Consider the following 8,270-nt stretch of genomic DNA (forward strand, 5'->3'; position numbering starts at 1 on the left):
GATGGAAAAGAGTAGTGTACTACACTTTTGCATTATTTTTTCCCCAACGTGTATGTTAGACTTAGGGCAAAAACGTGATGTGAACCCAGCCTAAGGGCTCTTTCACACCTGCGTTCTTTTCTTCCGGCATAGAGTTCCGTCGTCGGGGCTCTATGCCGGAAGAATCCTGATCAGTTCTATCCTAATGCATTCTGAATGGAGAGAAATCCATTCAGGATGCATCAGGATGTCTTCTGTTCCGTAACGGAACGTTTTTTGGCCGGAGAAAATACCGCATCATGCTGCGCTTTTTGCTCCGGCCAAAAATCCTGAAGACTTGCCGCAAGGCCGGATCCGGAATTAATGCCCATTGAAAGGCATTGATCCGGATACGGCCTTAAGCTAAACGTCGTTTCGGCGCATTGCCGGATCCGACGTTTAGCTTTTTCTGAATGGTTACCATGGCTGCCGGGACGCTAAAGTCCTGGCAGCCATGGTAAAGTGTAGCAGGGAGCAGCATACTTACCGTCGGTGCGGCTCCCGGGGCGCTCCAGAGTGACGTCAGGGCGCCCCACACACATGGATGACTTGATCGCATGGCACGTCATCCATGCGCATGGGACGCTCTGACGGACTGTAAGTATACCGCTCCCCCGCTCCCCGCTCCTACTATGGCAACCAGGACTTCAATAGCGTCCTGGGTGCCATAGTAACACTGAAAGCATTTTGAAGACGGATCCGTCTTCAAATGCTTTCAGTACACTTGCGTTTTTCCGGATCCGGCGTGTAATTCCAGCAAGTGGAGTACACGCCGGATCTGGACAACGCAAGTGTGAAAGAGGCCTAAGCTCTATCATTGTGCCACAATTCTAGTGTAAAATTCAATATATCAATAACTGGTATAGAGCCGGAGAAAAGTGTCCATCCCTGCAGCAGACTATCATCCAGCCTGAGCCCCTGTGAAACCCCTGGGTCTGCTGTAGGGTGAAGGTCTGAGCCCCAATAAAATGGAAGGAAGGACACCACCAGTGGAGTGTGGCGCTGCAGCTCTGCCATCCGTGTTGCATCCATGTTTCACGGATCATTAACAAGAGAGTCTTAGAAAATTATTTTTCAGCTGTTGAGTGTTAGTGAAACATTGATAAAACACAGACAGCAAAAAACGGACCCAACACGGATCTGTCACGGGAGAAAACACGGATTGAACACGGTCCGTGTTACCACTGATCCAAAACTGACATGCACGTCTGCATGAGGCATTAGGCAGGGTTCACATCACGTTTTTCCCATCTGCTTAACGTATACAAAAAACGTATACGTTAAACGGATGCCTCAGATTGATGCCATACAGTGACATCTGTTCACCATAGGGTTCATTTATAAAAAAAAAAAGTATACTTTTTTTTACCATTTACCTTTTTTTTTTTTACTGGATCGTGCAGGATACAAGAACGTGCTGCTTTTTGTATCCTTTTTTTTCAAATGTATACATCAAGCGGAGGCATAAAACGTGATGTGAAGCCACCCTTAGTGCCTCCCCACACGGTAAGAATGTCCTCTTAGTGCCCCCTAACAATAAAGATATCCCTTGTTTAGCATGCTATCCCTTGAGTGCCTCATAAAGTAGGATGTCCTCTAAGTGCCCCCTCACAGCTGGGTGCCTCCTTACAGTACGATGCTTCTTTAGTGCCCCTGACACAGTCTGATGCCTCCTGACACTGTATGATGCCTCTAAGTAAGATGATTCCTTAAGTGCCCCAAACAGAATAAGTACCCTTAAGTGCCACCCCTCAAAGAGTGATGCCTCCTTAAGTGGCTTCCACACAGAATGATACCGCTGTTAGTGTCCCCCACGCAGTATGATGCCCTCTAAGTGCTCACCACACAGTATGATGCCAGCTTAATTGGCCACCCACACAGAGTGATGCCCCCTCATAGAGTTCTGCCTCCTTAGGTGGGCCCCACACACAGAGTTAGGCCTCTTTCACACAACCGTTTTTTTTTTCCGTTTTGCGGGCCGTTTTTTGCGGTCCGTATACGGTCCGTATACGGAACCATTCATTTCAATGGTTCCGCAAAAAAAACGGAATGTACTCCGTGTGCATTCCGTTTCCGTATTTCCGTTCCGTTTAAAGATAGAACATGTCCTATATTTGGCCGCAAATCACGTTCCGTGGCTCCATTAAAGTCTATGGGTCCGCAAAAAAACGGAATGCATACGGAAATGCATCCGTATGTCTTCCGTATCCGTTCCGTTTTTTGCGGAACCATCTATTGAAAAAGTTATGCCCAGCCCAATTTTTAATATGAAATTACTGTATACTGTATTTGCCATACGGAAAAACGGAACGGAACAACGGAACGGAAACGGAACCACAACGGAAGCAAAACACGGAACAACGGATCCGTGAAAAACGGACCGCAAAACACTGAAATGGACATACTGTCGTGTGAAAGAGGCCTTATGTGGAGGACACAGATACAGATGAACGTGCTGGGGTTCCGACAGCTAACAACCGCAGTCCAGATTCACACCGTGGATAAGTAAATCTGCCCAAATGGGTGTTCATCGGGCACATACATTTTTAAATTAGAGGTTTGTCTAAAGGCCACATTCTGTAACCCCTTACCTAGTATGTGCCTTCATGTGTCACTGAAGGGTTTATGTCCCACTTGCACACCAGTGCCTCTGTAGCTTCACCCCTGAATAGGGTTGACAAAGTGTACCGTGTTTGTTTTTCCAGCACTGCCGCTTTAAAGGGGTTGTCCAGTGGTATCAATGATTTATACATGGCTCACACAAGCCATACTCGCCCTCACTGATCCCCTGCATAAGGGCAAAGATGTGGTACCAGAACCACGCTCAGTACAATGCTGAATATAGTAGTAGAAGCATGTTCTGGCCATAGATGTAGTAGAAGAAGTGTCCTGCATAGACATGACAACAGCCCCCAGCTTTTTCAGATAACACATATTTAAGGGGGTTATTCAAGACTAAAAGACCTCCCAGAGTGGCCCACCCACAGTGGTGATCTTACTTACCTGGTCTCCTCCTCGGGATTCAGCCTCCTTTGCTGGCTGGATTCATTTTTCCATCACATTATACACTGCTCATTTCCAGGAGTTACGACCACTCTGCAATCCATCAGTGGTGGTCGTGCTTGTACACTATAGGAAAAAGCCCCAGCCTCTCTGGTGGCTGTGACTGCAGAAGTGCACATAGGCCAGAGCTTTTTGTGTGCAAGCATGGCCACTGATGCTGGATTGCAGGGTGGTCATAACCATGGAAACGAGCAGTGTATAATGTGATGGAAAAAATTTATCCAGCCAGAAAAGGAGGCAATATGGACAATAACAATACATTAGTGACTTGTATTAACTTTCTCTACATGATAAATGCAATTTACTGAAGTGAAACCATCTATTTAAGATAAATCTATGCAGCTTCTACAATAAAGATGGCTATAAAAGTAATGTATTGAATATCCACACTACATTATTAGAATGTACTATCCCTTCAAATTCAATGCAACATAATTCATCATTACATGTGTCACAAGCGTCAACCAATAGAGTCGCAGGATTTGAATTCAAAGACAGAAAAATACCGTCAATTGGTGCCAGTCAGCGATTTCTCTACTAGAGATAAGACAGGCTCCTTACTTCTCATCAAGAGTAACGAAGGAAGACTTTTTTGGACTGAGACCCCGATCGGTATCTGCGGATTAAGAGGAGACACCACAAGGAAGATGAAGAGAGCCGTAAGTGGGAGATTGTACCAGACTCTGCATCACTACATCGCTTAATGGGGTTATCTGGGACTGGGCTCAGATTTCTCCTGAGACACTTCCACACTTGAATGGAGCCGATATAAAATACAGGAACCTCCAATGGACAAATCTTTTTTTATTTTTTTGGAGAGATTCAGACCCATTTTCCTACTCCCATAACCCTTTACAATGACAGTTACATCAGCCAATCCACAGTGGTCATTACAAACCATATCATTATAGTACATTGTAGAGTGTAACACTAATATCAGATTCTCCCATGAGGAACATCATCCTATCAGGGCCAGCTTTATACAAAATGTGGCCTGGGCAAAATTAAAAGTGAGGCCCCAAATTCTGAAGTATTGTAGCCACCGTCACCTTCATTCAGTTCTGTAAATGAAAAGAAATATTACTATGAGAAATATCGTTTAATTACATTAAACAGATGGAATGGGAAATAAATCAAACAATATTAGTATAATAGTATAATTCTGACTTCTGCCTCCTAAGGTTACTAGTCCCATACACACAATGCAGTCTTCTCATCTAATGTGCCCTGTCCTGTGCCCGGCTTAGCTCAGATTGGACCCTGTACAGCATGGGTGTCAAACATGCGGCCCGGCAAAGATGCAGCATCGCAGACTGCGATGTATGAGCCGGGAGAGAGGAGGGGCTGGAGTCCGTAACTAGGGGCGGGGCCCGGTGCAGTCACTGTACTCTTACACCGGGCCCCGCCGCTCACCAAAGTATTTATAAATGTGAATCCTTATCCTGTTATTAAGTTGAACTAACGCTGCCCTCTCCCATGTTCCCATGTCCCCCTTACTTAAGCTTTAATAGCAGGCAGAGAGGACAGCAGCAGTAACGTCACTCACTGACGTCGAGCGCCTGCTCCGCCCACTTTATGAATGAAGCAGGCGGAGCAGACGCGCGACGTCAGTGAGTGACGTTACTGGTGCCGTCCGCTCTGCCTGCTATGGAAGCGTGTTCGTAAGTGCTGTGGGGATACAGGGGAACATGGGAGAGGGCAGCGTTAGTTCAACTTAATAACAGGATAAGGATTCACGTTTATAAATACTTCGGTGAGCAGAGGGCCAGTGTATTGGGGGACACTGTTATGAGGGGGATCTGTGGATGACATATAGCAGTGTCATCCACAGATCCCCCCCATAACAGTTCCATCCACAGATCCCCCCACCTCATAACAATGCCATCCACAGATATCCCACCCCATAGCAGTACCATCCACAGATATCCCACCCCATAACAGCACCATCCACAGATCCCCCACCCCATAACAATGCCATCCACAGATCCCCCATAACAGTGCCATCCACAGGTCCCCCATAACAGTGCCATCCACAGGTCCCCCATAACAGTGCCATCCACAGGTCCCCCATAACAGTGCCATCCACAGATCCCCCATAACAGTGCCATCCACAGATCCCCCATAACCGTGCCATCCACAGTTCCCCCATAACAGTGCCATCCACAGATCCCCCATAACAGTGCCATCCACAGATCCCCCATAACAGTGCCATCCACAGATCCCCCATAACAGTGCCATCCACAGATCCCCCATAACAGTGCCATCCACAGATCCCCCATAACAGTGCCATCCACAGATCCCCCATAACAGTGCCATCCACAGATCCCCCATAACAGTGCCATCCACAGGTCCCCCATAACAGTGCCATCCACAGGTCCCCCATAACAGTGCCATCCACAGGTCCCCCATAACAGTGCCATCCACAGATCCCCCATAACAGTGCCATCCACAGATCCCCCATAACAGTGCCATCCACAGATCCCCCATAACAGTGCCATCCACAGATCCCCCATAACAGTGCCATCCACAGGTCCCCCATAACAGTGCCATCCACAGATCCCCCATAACAGTGCCATCCACAGATCCCCCATAACAGTGCCATCCACAGGTCCCCATAACAGTGCCATCCACAGGTCCCCCATAACAGTGCCATCCACAGATCCCCCACATGACAGTGCGTCATCCACAGATCCCCCATAATAGTGTCATGCACAGACCACCATTAATTCAAAGCCCACCAAAAGCACAACTTTTGGTTAAAAATATTTTTTTCTTATTTTCCTCCTCAAAAACCTAGGCGCGTCTTATAGTGAAGTTTAATATTTGTGTATATATATATATTATATATATATATATATATATATATATATATATATATATATATATATAATAATCATTCCTCCTTGGTGGTTTTATCGTGAATACATTTTCACTTTTTGATATTTTTGATTTATTACCTAGTTGCCACGTCGGCTTGGTCTTGCGGTTTAGCTGGTTTCCTAGTAACCACAATATTTTTGCGAGCATCATTACGTCATAACGACACCTGCGGCTTCCCGTTCCCGTTTTTTTTTTTTTGATGCGGCCCACATAAACTTAAATTTTGTTTTTTTGGCCCATGTTAGCCTTTGAGTTTGACATGCTTGCTGTACAGGAAGTCTTTTTGAAGCCCTCCCCACATCCACTGTCATTATAGAATATTCAATAAACTAATTGGCAGTATTACATTTAAACTTAAATCGGTTATTCTGCCCTGGAGCTAACAACCCCAGTGGTCATAAGATGTGCAGCATTTAAAAGAGCACCCACCATCTGCCTGTATTCCCATCATTCCAGCTCTGCTGTCCCGTTCGCAGCCACAGTAGCAGTGATGTGCCTTTCAAACACATGTGAAGCCAGTGATTGGCTGAAGCAGTCACAGGACCAATCACTTGCGGTCTAGCAGGGACCAGAAGCGACCAAGAACGGGAAAGCGGCGCTGGTATGGCAGGACTGCCGTCAGATGGTTGTTTATTATTATTTTTTTTAATAGGGCACAGATTTCAATTACCAGGGTTGTCAGCTTCTGACAATAGTTAAGAGGGTTATCCCAGACTGAGCAATTGGGTAATCAATATCAGATCAGTGGGGGGTCTGACCCCCAACAACCCCAGTAGTCAGCTGTTTGCAGAAGTTCTGGGGAGCAAGGGGAAGGTGGGATAAAGTGAGGCGTAAATGGATAGCTTCATTACCGTAACTGATTGGGAGAGCTGATCAGGCTGATGGACCCTCTGGGACCGCATGGGATGCACACCCCTCACTCTTACCCTGGGTTCACACCTGAGCGTTTTACAGCGCGTTCAAACGCGCTGTAAAACGCTTAAGACATGAAAACCAATGCTTCCCTATGGGAAGGGTTCACACCTGGGCGTTTTACAGCGCGTACGAACGCGCTGTAAAACGCCCGACGCTCAAACAAGTACTTGAGCTTCTTTGGGGCGTTTTGACGCGCGTTTGTGGCCATAGGACACTGCAGTCAATGACACAAACGCGCGTCAAACGCGCGTTTACTATTACAAAAAACGCGCATAAAAACGCGCGACAAAAACGCACGTAAAACGCGCGTTTGAGGAACGCTTAGGTGTGAACCCAGGGTAAGGCTACTTTCACACTTGCTTTCGGGGCTCCGCTTGTGAGCTCCGTTTGAAGGCTCTCACAAGCGGCCCCGAACGCATCCGTCCAGCCCTAATGCATTCTGAGTGGACGCGGATCCGCTCAGAATGCATTAGTCTGGCAGCGTTTGGGCTCCGCTCCGCTCAGCAGGCAGACACCTGAACGCTGCTTGCAGCGTTCGGGTGTCCGCCTAGCCGTGCGGAGGCAAACGGATTTGTCCAGACTTACAATGTAAGTCAATGGGAACGGATCCGTTTGAATTTGAAACAATATGGCTCAATTTTCAAACGGATCCGTCCCCCATCTACTTTCAATGTAAAGTCTGGACGGATCCGTCTGAAGCTACTTTCACACTTAGAATTTTTTCTACAATATAATGCAGACGGATCCGTTCTGAACGGATCCCATTGTCTGCATTATATGAGCGGATCCGTCTGGGCAGACCCCAGACGGATCCGCTCTGAACGCAAGTGTGAAAGTAGCCTTAATTCACCACCTTTACTGAGGCAGAGATGAAGACAGATTCAGCCCACTGAGTGATCAGGTTACAGTGTTTGTCCACTGAAATCTATGGAAAGTGGAGAAAAAGGCGGAGGAGGGAGCAACTGCAGAGTGAGACCGAGGTACAGACACACACACTGCTGCTGATCTACTGCTTCATGTCGGTGCCTTCACTAAGATGATGAGATTTATCTCTGAGATTCTATAGTGAGAAAGCTTTGTATGAAATCATAGGCATATTGTGGTACACTACGGTCCCATAGACTTCAATGGGTGCCATATTATGGTCTTTTGCAACTTGGAAGGCCTAATAGGGTGCCATCTATCTGCTTTATCACAGTTCAGCATCTGCCACCCAGGAAAAACCCAAGAAGACAAAGACTGACAATGGCATCTGTGGGGATTCACTCTGGTAGGCAGATTAGCGGACGCAGTACAGAGGCAAAAACAAAGTCTTTGACTTAAAGAGTGCAGTGTTTATTCACACAAACAAAAATGACAGTTTGTCGTCTTGGTGTTCATTCACACCATGGCAA

Source organism: Bufo gargarizans, chromosome 3 (assembly GCF_014858855.1).
Source record: "Bufo gargarizans isolate SCDJY-AF-19 chromosome 3, ASM1485885v1, whole genome shotgun sequence".
Classification (NCBI taxonomy): domain Eukaryota; kingdom Metazoa; phylum Chordata; class Amphibia; order Anura; family Bufonidae; genus Bufo; species Bufo gargarizans.